The sequence below is a fragment of the Bombus affinis genome, unplaced genomic scaffold, assembly GCF_024516045.1.
Source record: "Bombus affinis isolate iyBomAffi1 unplaced genomic scaffold, iyBomAffi1.2 ctg00000834.1, whole genome shotgun sequence".
NCBI lineage: Eukaryota > Metazoa > Arthropoda > Insecta > Hymenoptera > Apidae > Bombus > Bombus affinis.
The window spans coordinates 1-17,529 of record NW_026109385.1 but is presented as its reverse complement, the minus strand read 5'-3'; the positions used below and the strand labels follow the sequence as shown (position 1 = coordinate 17,529).

The following is a 17,529-nucleotide window of genomic DNA, read 5'->3' as shown; positions in this document are numbered from 1 at the left end:
TTATGTTGGAGATATTTCGCCGTTTGATCGCTATTTCCATTGCATTTTACACGGCCAATGCTACGCACGCCGTTTTTAGCGTCGGAACAAGCCAAACTGTGCGCAAAATGCGATCATATACTCGATTTTGAAGAAAACTGTGCGTTATTTCGCAATTGTTGGAGATATTTCGCCGTTTGAACGCTATTTCCATTGCATTTTACACGACGAGTGCTATGCACGCCAGCTTCAACGTCGAAAGGAGCAGTCGTGTGCGAAAAATGCGACCATTTACTCGATTTTGAAGAAAACAGTGCGTTATATCGATTCTGTTGGAGATATTTCGACGTTTAAACGCTATTTCCATTGCATTTTACACAAAGAGTGCTATGCACACCGTCCTTAGCGTCGGAACAAGCCAAACTGTGCGCAAAATGCGACCATTTACTCGATTTTGACGAAAACTGTGCGTTATATCGCAATTGCGGGAGATGTTTCGCCGTTTGAACGCTATTTCCATTGCATTTCACACGACGAATGCTATGCACACCGTTTTTAGCGTCGAAAAAGCCCAGCAGTGCGCAAAATGCGATCATATACTCGATTTTGATGTAAACTGTGCGTTATTTCACAATTGTTGGAGATATTTCGCCGTTTGAACGCTATTTCCAATTCATTTTACACAAAGGGTGCTATGCACACCGTTTTTAGCGTCGAAACAAGCCCAATTGTGCGCAAAATGCGATCATATACTCGATTTTGAAGAAAGCTGTGCGTTTTTTCGCTATTGTTGGAGATATTTCGCCGTTTGAACGCTATTTCCATTGCATTTTACACAAAGTGTGCTATGCACACCGGTTTTAGCATCGAAACAAGCCCAACTGTGCAAACTGCAACCATTTACTCGATTTTGACGAAAACAGTGCGTTATATCGATCCTGTTGGAGATATTTCGACGTTTAAACGCTATTTCCATTGCATTTCACACGTTGAATGCTATGCAGGCCGCTTTTAGCGTCGAAACAAGCCCAACAGTGCTGTTACGTTCTGTTATGTTCGATTTGATTGTGCTATGCCTTCCGTGTTAGTCTAGACTAAATCCAGATAAAAATTTTATTTTTTTTTTGTTGTGTTATCTCAAGTTTAATCGGAAGGGGAAAATTGAAATGGTATGATTGTTTTTGAAATATTAATCGAGATGTCCGATTAATATGGTAGTTGCTGCCACCAGAAGTAGTCTAAGTACTATTTCAAAGAATTTCCTTTTATTATTATTATTTCTTAATGTTGGGAGTGTTAGTGTATGATGGGTATTGTTTGTCTATCGTGTCTTTTGGATTCCCAGTCCGGAAGTGCCCCTATAAGCACCTTCGTGGCTGTAGGAAAACAAATCTTGTACCTTGTCTGTTGTGTATGTTGAATTCCCAGACTGGAAGTGCCTCTGTAAGCACTTTCTTGCCTGTAGGAAAACAAATCTATGTACCTTCGTCTGTCGTGTCTGTTGAATTCCCAGACTGAACGTGCCTCTGTAAGCACTTTCTTGCCTGTAGGAAAACAAACCTTGTACCCTTGTCTGTTGTGTCTCTTGATTTCCCAGACTGGAAATGCCTCTGTAAGCACTTTCTTGCCTGTAGGAAAACAAACCTTGTACCCTGTCTGTTGTGGGGTTTGATCTAGGTGAGAGTCTATTATCTACTAACTCGTGTTTAATGGATAGCGTTGACTTACGTTTGATGCATCTGGCAAACGAATTCCACCTTTCGGCTAACCGGCTATGCGCAGGAATACTGGCACGGGAGAGGATTAAAGTTATTAGGGATAGACAATTGGCAACGTATTTATTTCGTCTGACAGAGTTATGTTGGTTTAACTATATTTTAATTTATTCCTTGTTAGTTGATTCAAGGTATGACAATATCAGCAATAAGTATCGTCGGATGCAAATGTAGATATATTATACAGCGATGTACGATAAATAAATATTCTAGCTTCTAACTGGATAAATTTTACAAATGTTTGGTAGGATAATATTTATTCGTACCAATAGGATTAATAACAAACGCTATGGTGTGATGTGGGCGATGGCGAACGAGATCGAAAGGAATGCACCTCGCAGTGTTCGGAAATTGGTGAATTTGAGGGCGAAAAACTAGGTGGTGAACCTTCGTGATTTGACTCTAATTCTTCTCGATGCCTCCTCTCTTCCTTTTTTATTTCTGCAGCAATTAATCGTTTGTACCAACGTTCGGCTCGCTTTTTGCTGAGGTGACTTTTATCTTTTCTATTCTTTCTCGATTTCGTCATGGAATTATAATTCGTTCTTGACAACAAGTAAAGTCGTAAATGAGTAAATGATTATTTAATTTGGTGACTGAGTTCACTGTAGACAATCAGTGTGGCTTCGTAGGCCTCACCCAAGGATGAGCAATCTGCTAACGGTGGGAAGAGGAAAACGAAAACCATAGATGCTTTCTGTGACGAAAACACCGTAATCACTGGTTGATACAGCGAACAATTGTAAACAAAATAGATCTAAAGCTGATTGAGTTTATTCCAAACAATTCATTAAATGTTGAGCAAGAACGTTTATCTCAATTTTGTAATTATATTCTCTGTAAACAATCGGTGTGGCTTCGTAGGCCTCGCCCAAGGATGAGCAATCTGCTAACGATGGGAAGAGGAAAACGAAAACCATAGATGTTTCCAATGATTGAAAACACCGTGATCACTGGTCGATACAGAGAATAATTGTCGTGAATTCAAAATGTTCGAATGAAATTTTATGTGAGTTATTTACTTGATACTTCTATCTGTCAACTACAGCTGCCGACGGATACTTTCGTTTAAAGACAACTTTGTTCAATTAAAAGTTAAAAAAGAAAGGAAGAGGGTGTACAATTTCGAATCTCCTACCTTGTTTAATTTGTGGAGTTGATCAGGTGTGAGTATGGTTTGGCGATGAATCGGTTTTAACAATTAAATTTCGTTTCGCGATTACTCGATTAGTTACTCGATATTTCGGATTTTCGAACTTAATTAACAATTTTATTAAAGGGAATTACAATATGTACTAGATTGTTTCTTTGACGCGGACGGATCGACTTGCGAATGAACAAAAGAATAAATGAATCACCGAATCTCAAGTTAATGCCGAACTTTAAGTGCAATACTCTTACAATACTCTTTAAGTTAAACTCACTGTTTCCAACTAAGACTGACTTCTGACTGCTCTAAATTAAAACTGAACTTTAACTACTTTCAACACTACTTTCAATTAAATTCTGAATTCGGTAAAACCAGCTCTGACCTCAATTAAAACTGCACTCCAACAACTGCTCTCTATTGAGTACTGAATCTCTATTTATATTCTTCCTAATTGTCACGTGACCGATTATTTCTTTTGTAATTGTACCATTACTACGTGACAATTTGTGAATATCGTAACTGCCTATTTCCGCTGGGGTTCTTGTTTTCTTGATTATCTCAACCTTTGCTAAAATTTCGTCTTCTTGATCATCTCACGTTTTGCTTGGTGTTAATGATATACAAGGTGCTTGAAAGAATGTACATGTTGCAGGTGGTCGTATTTTGCTGATGCTGCGTCTGCGTTCTTTCCATGACCTTCGTTACTGATACCAGTGGAATGTGCCGGTCGCGTGGCTGCTTGGCCTTGCTGAGGTTGCATTTTGTGTATGGTCATGTTTCGCTCGGTCCATGTATGATTTAGTAATGTATTACACACATGTATATGTATATCTTCAGGATGTAATTTTCTAATAGGACAGACAATTTAATAAATTTTATGTTTATTATTAGAATATCGATCTCATATATGTATATATGAATAATAAACTATGTTTAATAAATTTTATTAAATAATTTCCATTTTCATTGCACTGTGTGTTTGTTTCTAGGTATACGAGTTGACACTTGCGTTGTTTGTGTATTGCGGTTATCTATGTTTTCGTTGCGGCACGTGCGGAGCGTGGGACGTGACAATAGCGCACTGTTTTCTTCAATATCGAGTATATGATCGCATTTTGCGCACAGTTGGGCTTGTTTCGACGCTAAAAACGGTGTGCATAGCACTTTTTGTGTAAAATGCAATGGAAATAGCGTTTAAATGTCGAAATATCACCAACAGGATCGATATAACGCACAGTTTTCGTCAAAATCGAGTAAATGGTCGCATTTTGCGCATAGTTGGGCTTGTTTCGACGCTAAGGACGGTGTGCATAGCACTCTTTGTGTAAAATGCAGTGGAAATAGCGTTTAAACGTCGAAATATCTCCAACAGAATCGATATAGCGCACTGTTTTCTTCAAAATCGAGTATATGATCGCATTTTGCGCACAGCTGGGCTTGTTTCGACGCTAAGAACGGTGTGCATAGCACTGTTTGTGTAAAATGCAATGGAAATAGCGTTTAAAACGTCGAAATATCTCCAACAGAATCGATATAGCGCACTGTTCTCTTCAAAATCGAGTATATGATCGCATTTTGCGCACAGTTGGGCTTGTTTCGACGCTAAGAACGGTGTGCATAGCACTGTTTGTGTAAAATGCAATGGAAATAGCGTTTAAACGTCGAAATATCTCCAAGAATTGCGAAATAACGCACAGTTTTCTTCAAAATCGAGTAAATGGTCGCATTTTGCGCATAGTTGGGCTTGTTTCGACGCTAAGGACGGTGTGCATAACATTCGTCGTGTAAAATGCAATGGAAATCGCGTTCAAACGTAGAAATATCTCCAACAGGATCGATATAACGCACAGTTTTCGTCAAAATCGAGTAAATGGTCGCATTTTTCGCACACGACTGCTCCTTTCGACGTTGAAACTGGCGTGCATAGCATTCGGCGTGTAAAACGCAATGGAAATAGCGTTTTAAACGTCGAAATATCACCAACAGGATCGATATAACGCACAGTTTTCGTCAAAATCGAGTAAATGGTCGCATTTTGCGCACAGTTGGGCTTGTTTCAACGCTAAAAAACGGTGTGCATAGCGTTCGTCGTGTAAAATGCAATGGAAATAGCGTTTAAAACGTCGAAATATCTCCAGCAGGATCGATATAACGCTCTAGTTTCTCTTCAGAATCGCGTAATTTTTCGCATTTTTCGCACACGTCTGCTCCTTTCGACGTTGAAACTGGTGTGCATAGCATTCGGCGTGTAAAACGCAATAGAAATAGAGTTTAAACGTCGAAATATCACCAACAGGATCGATATAACGCACAGTTTTCGTCAAAATCGAGTAAATGGTCGCATTTTGCGCATAGTTGGGCTTGTTTCGACGCTAAGGACGGTGTGCATAACATTCGTCGTGTAAAATGCAATGGAAATCGCGTTCAAACGTAGAAATATCTCCAACAGGATCGATATAACGCACAGTTTTCGTCAAAATCGAGTAAATGGTCGCATTTTTCGCACACGACTGCTCCTTTCGACGTTGAAACTGGGCGTGCATAGCATTCGGCGTGTAAAACGCAATGGAAATAGCGTTTTAAACGTCGAAATATCACCAACAGGATCGATATAACGCACAGTTTTCGTCAAAATCGAGTAAATGGTCGCATTTTGCGCACAGTTGGGCTTGTTTCAACGCTAAAAACGGTGTGCATAGCGTTCGTCGTGTAAAATGCAATGGAAATAGCGTTTAAACGTCGAAATATCTCCAGCAGGATCGATATAACGCTCTAGTTTCTCTTCAGAATCGCGTAATTTTTCGCATTTTTCGCACACGTCTGCTCCTTTCGACGTTGAAACTGGTGTGCATAGCATTCGGCGTGTAAAACGCAATAGAAATAGAGTTTAAACGTCGAAATATCACCAACAGGATCGATATAACGCACAGTTTTCGTCAAAATCGAGTAAATGATCGCATTTTGCGCACAGTTGGGCTTGTTTCAACGCTAAAAAACGGTGTGCATAGCGTTCGTCGTGTAAAATGCAACGGAAATAGCGTTTAAAACGTCGAAATATCTCCAGCAGGATCGATATAACGCTCTAGTTTCTCTTCAGAATCGCGTAATTTTTCGCATTTTTCGCACACGTCTGCTCCTTTCGACGTTGAAACTGGTGTGCATAGCATTCGGCGTGTAAAACGCAATGGAAATAGCGTTTAAACGTCGAAATATCACCAACAGGATCGATATAACGCACAGTTTTCGTCAAAATCGAGTAAATGGTCGCATTTTGCGCATAGTTGGGCTTGTTTCGACGCTAAGGACGGTGTGCATAACATTCGTCGTGTAAAATGCAATGGAAATCGCGTTTAAACGTCTAAATATCTCCAACAGGATCGATATAACGCACAGTTTTCGTCAAAATCGAGTAAATGGTCGCATTTTTCGCACACGACTGCTCCTTTCGACGTTGAAACTGGCGTGCATAGCACTCGTCGTGTAAAATGCAATGGAAATAGCGTTCAAACGGCGATACATCTCCAGCAGGATCGATATAACGCTCTAGTTTCTCTTCAGAATAGCGTAAATGGTCGCATTTTTCGCACACGTCTGCTCCTTTCGACGTTGAAACTGGTGTGCATAGCATTCGGCGTGTAAAACGCAATGGAAATAGCGTTTAAACGTCGAAATTTCACCAACAGGATCGATATAACGCACAGTTTTCGTCAAAATCGAGTAAATGGTCGCATTTTGCGCACAGTTGGGCTTGTTTCGACGCTAAGGACGGTGTGCATAACATTCGTCGTGTAAAATGCAATGGAAATCGCGTTCAAACGTAGAAATATCTCCAACAGGATCGATATAACGCACAGTTTTCGTCAAAATCGAGTAAATGGTCGCATTTTTCGCACACGACTGCTCCTTTCGACGTTGAAACTGGCGTGCATAGCATTCGGCGTGTAAAACGCAATGGAAATAGCGTTTAAAACGTCGAAATATCACCAACAGGATCGATATAACGCACAGTTTTCGTCAAAATCGAGTAAATGGTCGCATTTTGCGCACAGTTGGGCTTGTTTCAACGCTAAAAACGGTGTGCATAGCGTTCGTCGTGTAAAATGCAATGGAAATAGCGTTTAAACGTCGAAATATCTCCAGCAGGATCGATATAACGCTCTAGTTTCTCTTCAGAATCGCGTAATTTTTCGCATTTTTCGCACACGTCTGCTCCTTTCGACGTTGAAACTGGTGTGCATAGCATTCGGCGTGTAAAACGCAATGGAAATAGCGTTTAAACGTCGAAATATCACCAACAGGATCGATATAACGCACAGTTTTCGTCAAAATCGAGTAAATGGTCGCATTTTTCGCACACGACTGCTCCTTCCGACGTTGAAACTGGCATGCATAGCACTCGTCGTGTAAAATGCAATGGAAATAGCGTTTAAAACGTCGAAATATCTCCAGCAGGATCGATATAACGCACAGTTTTCTTCAAAATCGAGTATATGATCGCATTTTGCGCACAGTTGGGCTTGTTTCGACGCTACGAACGGTGTGCATAGCACTCTTTGTGTAAAATGCAATGGAAATAGCGTTTTAAAACGTCGAAATATCTCCAAGAATTGCGAAATAACGCACAGTTTTCTTCAAAATCGAGTATATGATCGCATTTTGCGCACTGCTGGGCTTGTTTCAACGCAAAAAACGGTGTGCATAGCAATCGTCGTGTAAAATGCAATGGAAATCGCGTTTAAACGTCGAAATATCTCCAACAGGATCGATATAACGCACAGTTTTCGTCAAAATCGAGTAAATGGTCGCATTTTGCGCACAGTTGGGCTTGTTTCGACGCTAAAAACGGTGCGCATAGCACTCGTTGTGTAAAATGCAATGGAAATAGCGTTTTAAACGTCGAAATATCTCCAAGAATTGCGAAATAACGCACAGTTTTCTTCAAAATCGAGTATATGATCGCATTTTGCGCACAGTTGGGCTTGTTTCGACGCTAAGAACGGTGTGCATAGCATTCTTTGTGTAAAATGCAATGGAAATAGCGTTTAAAACGTCGAAACATCTCCAACAGAATCGATATAGGGCACTGTTTTCTTCAAAATCGAGTATATGATCGCATTTTGCGCACAGTTGGGCTTGTTTCGACGCTACGAACGGTGTGCATAGCACTCTTTGTGTAAAATGCAATGGAAATAGCGTTTTAAACGTCGAAATATCTCCAAGAATTGCGAAATAACGCACAGTTTTCTTCAAAATCGAGTATATGATCGCATTTTGCGCACAGTTGGGCTTGTTTCGACGCGGAAAACGGTGTGCATAGCACTGTTTGTGTAAAATGCAATGGAAAAAGCGTACAAACGGCGAAACACCTCGAACAATAGCGAAATTACTCACAGTTTCCTTCAAAATCGAGTATATGATCGCATTTTGCGCACAGTTGGGCTTGTTTCGACGCGGAAAACGGTGTGCATAGCACTGTTTGTGTAAAATGCAATGGAAAAAGCGTACAAACGGCGAAACACCTCGAACAATAGCGAAATTACTCACAGTTTCCTTCAAAATCGCGTAAATGGTCGCATTTTGCGCACTGCTGGACTCGTTTCAACGCTAAAAAACGGTGTGCATAGCAATCGTCGTGTAAAATGCAATGGAAATCGCGTTTAAACGTCGAAATATCTCCAACAGGATCGATATAACGCACAGTTTTCGTCAAAATCGAGTAAATGGTCGCACTTTGCGCACAGTTGGGCTTGTTTCGACGCTAAAAACGGTGCGCATAGCACTCTTTGTGTAAAATGCAATGGAAATAGCTTTCAAACGGCGAAATATCTCCAACAATTGCGTAATAACGCACAGTTTTCTTCAAAATCGAGTAAATGGTCGCATTTTGCGCACTGCTGGGCTTGTTTCGACGCTAAAAACGGTGTGCATAGCATTCGTCGTGTAAAATGCAATGGAAATAGCGTTTAAACGTCGAAATATCTCCAGCAGGATCGATATAACGCTCTAGTTTCTCTTCAGAATCGCGTAATTTTTCGCATTTTTCGCACACTTCTGCTGCTTTCGACGTTGAAACTGGTGTGCATAGCATTCGGCGTGTAAAACGCAATGGAAATAGCGTTTAAACGTCGAAATATCACCAACAGGATCGATATAACGCACAGTTTTCGTCAAAATCGAGTAAATGGTCGCATTTTGCGCACAGTTGGGCTTGTTTCGACGCTAAGGACGGTGTGCATAACATTCGTCGTGTAAAATGCAATGGAAATCGCGTTCAAACGTAGAAATATCTCCAACAGGATCGATATAACGCACAGTTTTCGTCAAAATCGAGTAAATGGTCGCATTTTTCGCACACGTCTGCTCCTTTCGACGTTGAAACTGGCGTGCATAGCACTCGTCGTGTAAAATGCAATGGAAATAGCGTTCAAACGGCGATATATCTCCAGCAGGATCGATATAACGCTCTAGTTTCTCTTCAGAATCGCGTAAATGGTCGCATTTTTCGCACACGTCTGCTCCTTTCGACGCTGAAACTGGTGTGCATAGCATTCGGCGTGTAAAAACGCAATGGAAATAGCGTTTAAACGTCGAAATATCACCAACAGGATCGATATAACGCACAGTTTTCGACAAAATCGAGTAAATGGTCGCATTTTGCGCATAGTTGGGCTTGTTTCGACGCTAAGGACGGTGTGCATAACATTCGTCGTGTAAAATGCAATGGAAATCGCGTTTAAACGTCGAAATATCTCCAACAGGATCGATATAACGAACAGTTTTCTTCAAAATCGAGTAAATGGTCGCATTTTGCGCACAGCTGGGCTTGTTGCGACGCTAAAAACGGTGTGCATAGCACTCTTTGTGTAAAATGCAATGGAAATAGCGTTCAAACGGCGAAATATCTCCAAGAATTGCGTAATAACGCACAGTTTTCTTCAAAATCGAGTAAATGGTCGCATTTTGCGCACTGCTGGGCTTGTTTCGACGCTAAAAACGGTGCGCGTAGCACTCTATGTGTAAAATGCAATGGAAATAGCGTTCAAACGGCGAAATATCTCCAAGAATTGCGTAATAACGCACAGTTTTCTTCAAAATTGAGTGTATGGTCGCATTTTGTGCACAGTTGAGCTTGTTTCGACGCTAAAAACGGTGTGCATAGCACTCGTTGTGTAAAATGCAATGGAAATAGCGTTTAAACGTCGAAATATCTCCAAGAATTGCGAAATAACGCACAGTTTTCTTCAAAATCGAGTATATGATCGCATTTTGCGCACAGTTGGGCTTGTTTCGACGCTAAGAACGGTGTGCATAGCTCTCTTTGTGTAAAATGCAATGGAAATAGCGTTTAAACGTCGAAACATCTCCAACAGAATCGATATAGCGCACTGTTTTCTTCAAAATCGAGTATATGATCGCATTTTGCGCACAGTTGGGCTTGTTTCGACGCTAAAAACGGTGTGCATAGCACTGTTTGTGTAAAATGCAATGGAAATAGCGTACAAACGGCGAAACATCTCGAACAATAGCGAAATTAATCACAGTTTCCTTCAAAATCGCGTAAATGGTCGCATTTTGCGCACTGCTGGGCTTGTTTCAACGCTAAAAACGGTGTGCATAGCAATCGTCGTGTAAAATGCAATGGAAATAGCGTTTAAACGTCGATATATCTCCAGCAGGATCGATATAACGCTCTAGTTTCTCTTCAGAATCGCGTAAATGGTCGCATTTTTCGCACACGTCTGCTCCTTTCGACGTTGAAACTGGTGTGCATAGCATTCGGCGTGTAAAACGCAATGGAAATAGCGTTTAAACGTCGAAATATCACCAACAGGATCGATATAACGCACAGTTTTCGTCAAAATCGAGTAAATGGTCGCATTTTTCGCACACGACTGCTCCTTCCGACGTTGAAACTGGCATGCATAGCACTCGTCGTGTAAAATGCAATGGAAATAGCGTTTAAACGTCGAAACATCTCCAACAGGATCGATATAACGCACAGTTTTCGTCAAAATCGAGTAAGTGGTCGCATTTTGCGCACTGCTGGGCTTGTTTCGACGCTAAAAACGGTGTGCATGGCATTCGTCGTGTAAAATGCAATGGAAATAGCGTTCAAACGTAGAAATATCTCCAACAGGATCGATATAACGCTCAGTTTTCGTCAAAATCGAGTAAATGGTCGCATTTTTCGCACACGACTGCTCCTTTCGACGTTGAAACTGGCGTGCATAGCACTCGTCGTGTAAAATGCAATGGAAATAGCGTTCAAACGGCGAAATATCTCCAACAAATGCGAAATAACGCACAGTTTTCTTCAAAATCGAGTATATGATCGCATTTTGCGCACAGTTGGGCTTGTTTCGACGCTAAAAACGGTGTGCATAGCACTCGTCGTGTAAAATGCAATGGAAATAGCGTTTAAACGTCGAAATATCTCCAAGAATTGCGAAATAACGCACAGTTTTCTTCAAAATCGAGTATATGATCGCATTTTGCGCACTGCTGGGCTTGTTTCAACGCAAAAAACGGTGTGCATAGCAATCGTCGTGTAAAATGCAATGGAAATCGCGTTTAAACGTCGAAATATCTCCAACAGGATCGATATAACGCACAGTTTTCGTCAAAATCGAGTAAATGGTCGCATTTTGCGCACAGTTGGGCTTGTTTCGACGCTAAAAACGGTGCGCGTAGCACTCGTTGTGTAAAATGCAATGGAAATAGCGTTTAAAACGTCGAAATATCTCCAAGAATTGCGAAATAACGCACAGTTTTCTTCAAAATCGAGTATATGATCGCATTTTGCGCACAGTTGGGCTTGTTTCGACGCTAAGAACGGTGTGCATAGCATTCTTTGTGTAAAATGCAATGGAAATAGCGTTTAAACGTCGAAACATCTCCAACAGAATCGATATAGGGCACTGTTTTCTTCAAAATCGAGTATATGATCGCATTTTGCGCACAGTTGGGCTTGTTTCGACGCAAAAAACGGTGAGCATAGCACTGTTTGTGTAAAATGCAATGGAAATAGCGTACAAACGGCGAAACATCTCGAACAATAGCGAAATTACTCACAGTTTCCTTCAAAATCGCGTAAATGGTCGCATTTTGCGCACTGCTGGGCTTGATTCAACGCAAAAACGGTGTGCATAGCAATCGTCGTGTAAAATGCAATGGAAATCGCGTTTAAACGTCGAAATATCTCCAACAGTATCGATATAACGCACAGTTTTCGTCAAAATCGAGTAAATGGTCGCATTTTGCGCACAGTTGGGCTTGTTTCGACGCTAAAAAACGGTGCGCATAGCAACTCTTTGTGTAAAATGCAATGGAAATAGCTTTCAAACGGCGAAATATCTCCAACAATTGCGTAATAACGCACAGTTTTCTTCAAAATCGAGTAAATGGTCGCATTTTGCGCACTGCTGGGCTTGTTTCGACGCTAAAAACGGTGCGCGTAGCACTCTATGTGTAAAATGCAATGGAAATAGCGTTCAAACGGCGAAATATCTCCAAGAATTGCGTAATAACGCACAGTTTTCTTCAAAATCGAGTAAATGGTCGCATTTTGCGCACTGCTGGGCTTGTTTCGACGCTAAAAACGGTGCGCGTAGCACTCTATGTGTAAAATGCAATGGAAATAGCGTTCAAAACGGCGAAATATCTCCAAGAATTGCGTAATAACGCACAGTTTTCTTCAAAATTGAGTGTATGGTCGCATTTTGTGCACAGTTGAGCTTGTTTCGACGCTAAAAACGGTGTGCATAGCACTCGTTGTGTAAAATGCAATGGAAATAGCGTTTAAACGTCGAAATATCTCCAAGAATTGCGAAATAACGCACAGTTTTCTTCAAAATCGAGTATATGATCGCATTTTGCGCACAGATGGGCTTGTTTCGACGCCTAAGAACGGTGTGCATAGCTCTCTTTGTGTAAAATGCAATGGAAATAGCGTTTAAACGTCGAAACATCTCCAACAGAATCGATATAGCGCACTGTTTTCTTCAAAAATCGAGTATATGATCGCATTTTGCGCACAGTTGGGCTTGTTTCGACGCTAAAAACGGTGTGCATAGCACTGTTTGTGTAAAATGCAATGGAAATAGCGTACAAACGGCGAAACATCTCGAACAATAGCGAAATTAATCACAGTTTCCTTCAAAATCGCGTAAATGGTCGCATTTTGCGCACTGCTGGGCTTGTTTTCAACGCTAAAAACGGTGTGCATAGCAATCGTCGTGTAAAATGCAATGGAAATAGCGTTTAAACGTCGATATATCTCCAGCAGGATCGATATAACGCTCTAGTTTCTCTTCAGAATCGCGTAAATGGTCGCATTTTTCGCACACGTCTGCTCCTTTCGACGTTGAAACTGGGTGTGCATAGCATTCGGCGTGTAAAACGCAATGGAAATAGCGTTTAAACGTCGAAATATCACCAACAGGATCGATATAACGCACAGTTTTCGTCAAAATCGAGTAAATGGTCGCATTTTTCGCACACGACTGCTCCTTCCGACGTTGAAAACTGGCATGCATAGCACTCGTCGTGTAAAATGCAATGGAAATAGCGTTTAAACGTCGAAACATCTCCAACAGGATCGATATAACGCACAGTTTCGTCAAAATCGAGTAAGTGGTCGCATTTTGCGCACTGCTGGGCTTGTTTCGACGCTAAAAACGGTGTGCATGGCATTCGTCGTGTAAAATGCAATGGAAATAGCGTTCAAACGTAGAAATATCTCCAACAGGATCGATATAACGCTCAGTTTTCGTCAAAATCGAGTAAATGGTCGCATTTTTCGCACACGACTGCTCCTTTCGACGTTGAAACTGGCGTGCATAGCACTCGTCGTGTAAAATGCAATGGAAATAGCGTTCAAACGGCGAAATATCTCCAACAAATGCGAAATAACGCACAGTTTTCTTCAAAATCGAGTATATGATCGCATTTTGCGCACAGTTGGGCTTGTTTTCGACGCTAAAAAAACGGTGTGCATAGCACCTCGTCGTGTAAAATGCAATGGAAATAGCGTTTAAACGTCGAAATATCTCCAAGAATTGCGAAATAACGCACAGTTTTCTTCAAAATCGAGTATATGATCGCATTTTGCGCACCTGCTGGGCTTGTTTCAACGCAAAAACGGGTGTGCATAGCAATCGTCGTGTAAAATGCAATGGAAATCGCGTTTAAACGTCGAAATATCTCCAACAGGATCGATATAACGCACAGTTTTCGTCAAAATCGAGTAAATGGTCGCATTTTGCGCACAGTTGGGCTTGTTTCGACGCTAAAAACGGTGCGCATAGCACTCGTTGTGTAAAATGCAATGGAAATAGCGTTTAAACGTCGAAATATCTCCAAGAATTGCGAAATAACGCACAGTTTTCTTCAAAATCGAGTATATGATCGCATTTTGCGCACAGTTGGGCTTGTTTCGACGCTAAGAACGGTGTGCATAGCATTCTTTGTGTAAAATGCAATGGAAATAGCGTTTAAAAAAACGTCGAAAACATCTCCAACAGAATCGATATAGGGCACTGTTTTTCTTCAAAATCGAGTATATGATCGCATTTTGCGCACAGTTGGGCTTGTTTCGACGCTACGAACGGTGTGCATAGCACTGTTTGTGTAAAATGCAATGGAAATAGCGTACAAACGGCGAAACATCTCGAACAATAGCGAAATTACTCACAGTTTCCTTCAAAATCGCGTAAATGGTCGCATTTTGCGCACTGCTGGGCTTGATTCAACGCAAAAACGGTGTGCATAGCAATCGTCGTGTAAAATGCAATGGAAATCGCGTTTAAACGTCGAAATATCTCCAACAGTATCGATATAACGCACAGTTTTCGTCAAAATCGAGTAAATGGTCGCATTTTGCGCACAGTTGGGCTTGTTTCGACGCTAAAAAACGGTGCGCATAGCACTCTTTGTGTAAAATGCAATGGAAATAGCTTTCAAACGGCGAAATATCTCCAACAATTGCGTAATAACGCACAGTTTCTTCAAAATCGAGTAAATGGTCGCATTTTGCGCACTGCTGGGCTTGTTTCGACGCTAAAAACGGTGTGCATAGCATTCGTCGTGTAAAATGCAATGGAAATAGCGTTTAAAACGTCGAAATATCTCCAGCAGGATCGATATAACGCTCTAGTTTCTCTTCAGAATCGCGTAATTTTTCGCATTTTTCGCACACGTCTGCTGCTTTCGACGTTGAAACTGGTGTGCATAGCATTCGGCGTGTAAAACGCAATGGAAATAGCGTTTAAACGTCGAAATATCACCAACAGGATCGATATAACGCACAGTTTTCGTCAAAATCGAGTAAATGGTCGCATTTTGCGCACAGTTGGGGCTTGTTTCGACGCTAAGGACGGTGTGCATAACATTCGTCGTGTAAAATGCAATGGAAATCGCGTTCAAACGTAGAAATATCTCCAACAGGATCGATATAACGCACAGTTTTCGTCAAAATCGAGTAAATGGTCGCATTTTTCGCACACGACTGCTCCTTTCGATGTTGAAACTGGCGTGCATAGCATTCGGCGTGTAAAACGCAATGGAAATAGCGTTTAAAACGTCGAAATATCACCAACAGGATCGATATAACGCACAGTTTTCGTCAAAATCGAGTAAATGGTCGCATTTTGCCGCACAGTTGGGCTTGTTTCAACGCTAAAAACGGTGTGCATAGCGTTCGTCGTGTAAAATGCAATGGAAATAGCGTTTAAACGTCGAAATATCTCCAGCAGGATCGATATAACGCTCTAGTTTCTCTTCAGAATCGCGTAATTTTTCGCATTTTTCGCACACGTCTGCTCCTTTCGACGTTGAAACTGGTGTGCATAGCATTCGGCGTGTAAAACGCAATGGAAATAGCGTTTAAACGTCGAAATATCACCAACAGGATCGATATAACGCACAGTTTTCGTCAAAATCGAGTAAATGGTCGCATTTTTCGCACACGACTGCTCCTTCCGACGTTGAAACTGGCATGCATAGCACTCGTCGTGTAAAATGCAATGGAAATAGCGTTTAAACGTCGAAATATCTCCAGCAGGATCGATATAATCAAAATCGAGTATATGATCGCATTTTGCGCACAGTTGGGCTTGTTTCGACGCTACGAACGGTGTGCATAGCACTCTTTGTGTAAAATGCAATGGAAATAGCGTTTAAACGTCGAAATATCTCCAAGAATTGCGAAATAACGCACAGTTTTCTTCAAAATCGAGTATATGATCGCATTTTGCGCACTGCTGGGCTTGTTTCAACGCAAAAACGGTGTGCATAGCAATCGTCGTGTAAAATGCAATGGAAATCGCGTTTTAAACGTCGAAATATCTCCAACAGGATCGATATAACGCACAGTTTTCGTCAAAATCGAGTAAATGGTCGCATTTTGCGCACAGTTGGGCTTGTTTCGACGCTAAAAACGGTGCGCATAGCACTCGTTGTGTAAAATGCAATGGAAATAGCGTTTAAACGTCGAAATATCTCCAAGAATTGCGAAATAACGCACAGTTTTCTTCAAAATCGAGTATATAATCGCATTTTGCGCACAGTTGGGCTTGTTTCGACGCTAAGAACGGTGTGCATAGCATTCTTTGTGTAAAATGCAATGGAAATAGCGTTTTAAACGTCGAAACATCTCCAACAGAATCGATATAGGGCACTGTTTTCTTCAAAATCGAGTATATGATCGCATTTTGCGCACAGTTGGGCTTGTTTCGACGCAAAAAACGGTGAGCATAGCACTGTTTGTGTAAAATGCAATGGAAATAGCGTACAAACGGCGAAACATCTCGAACAATAGCGAAATTACTCACAGTTTCCTTCAAAATCGCGTAAATGGTCGCATTTTGCGCACTGCTGGGCTTGATTCAACGCAAAAACGGTGTGCATAGCAATCGTCGTGTAAAATGCAATGGAAATCGCGTTTAAACGTCGAAATATCTCCAACAGTATCGATATAACGCACAGTTTTCGTCAAAATCGAGTAAATGGTCGCATTTTGCGCACAGTTGGGCTTGTTTCGACGCTAAAAACGGTGCGCATAGCACTCTTTGAGTAAAATGCAATGGAAATAGCTTTCAAACGGCGAAATATCTCCAACAATTGCGTAATAACGCACAGTTTTCTTCAAAATCGTGTAAATGGTCGCATTTTGCGCACAGTTGGGCTTGTTTCAACGCTAAAAAACGGTGTGCATAGCGTTCGTCGTGTAAACTGCAATGGAAATAGCGTTTAAACGTCGAAATATCTCCAGCAGGATGGATATAACGCTCTAGTTTCTCTTCAGAATCGCGTAAATGGTCGCATTTTTCGCACACGTCTGCTCCTTTCGACGTTGAAACTGGTGTGCATAGCATTCGGCGTGTAAAACGCAATGGAAATAGCGTTTTAAACGTCGAAATATCACCAACAGGATCGATATAACGCACAGTTTTCGTCAAAATCGAGTAAATGGTCGCATTTTTCGCACACGACTGCTCCTTCCGACGTTGAAACTGGCATGCATAGCACTCGTCGTGTAAAATGCAATGGAAATAGCGTTTTAAACGTCGAAATATCTCCAGCAGGATCGATATAACGCACAGTTTTCTTCAAAATCGAGTATATGAT

At 41.3% G+C, this 17,529-nt stretch overlaps 4 long non-coding RNA genes across 6 annotated transcripts; 1 reads left to right on the top strand and 3 right to left on the bottom strand.

Moving 5' to 3' along the window:
• Positions 1–1,016: 1,016 nt before the first annotated feature.
• On the bottom strand, positions 1,017–1,843 carry LOC126928314 (uncharacterized). The gene is made up of 2 exons (XR_007716529.1): positions 1,624–1,843; positions 1,017–1,454 (listed from the first exon to the last, which is right to left on the bottom strand). It is a non-coding gene; the product is annotated as an uncharacterized LOC126928314 (long non-coding RNA).
• A 404-nt stretch (positions 1,844–2,247) lies between these two features.
• On the bottom strand, positions 2,248–3,476 carry LOC126928313 (uncharacterized). Its single transcript, XR_007716528.1, has 2 exons — positions 3,287–3,476; positions 2,248–3,209 (listed from the first exon to the last, which is right to left on the bottom strand). It is a non-coding gene; the product is annotated as an uncharacterized LOC126928313 (long non-coding RNA).
• Positions 3,477–6,562: 3,086 nt separating this feature from the next.
• On the top strand, positions 6,563–10,735 carry LOC126928310 (uncharacterized). Its single transcript, XR_007716525.1, has 3 exons — positions 6,563–7,065; positions 9,987–10,138; positions 10,600–10,735. It is a non-coding gene; the product is annotated as an uncharacterized LOC126928310 (long non-coding RNA).
• Positions 8,964–17,326, bottom strand: LOC126928309 (uncharacterized). Of its 3 annotated transcripts, none has more exons than XR_007716523.1 (3): positions 17,236–17,326; positions 13,906–14,018; positions 8,964–9,297 (listed from the first exon to the last, which is right to left on the bottom strand). It is a non-coding gene; the product is annotated as an uncharacterized LOC126928309 (long non-coding RNA). The 3 variants fall into 3 exon arrangements; XR_007716522.1 differs by lacking the exon at positions 17,236–17,326 and adding an exon at positions 15,716–15,969; XR_007716524.1 differs by lacking the exon at positions 17,236–17,326 and adding an exon at positions 15,406–15,532.
• Between the last annotated feature and the right edge of the window lie 203 nt (positions 17,327–17,529).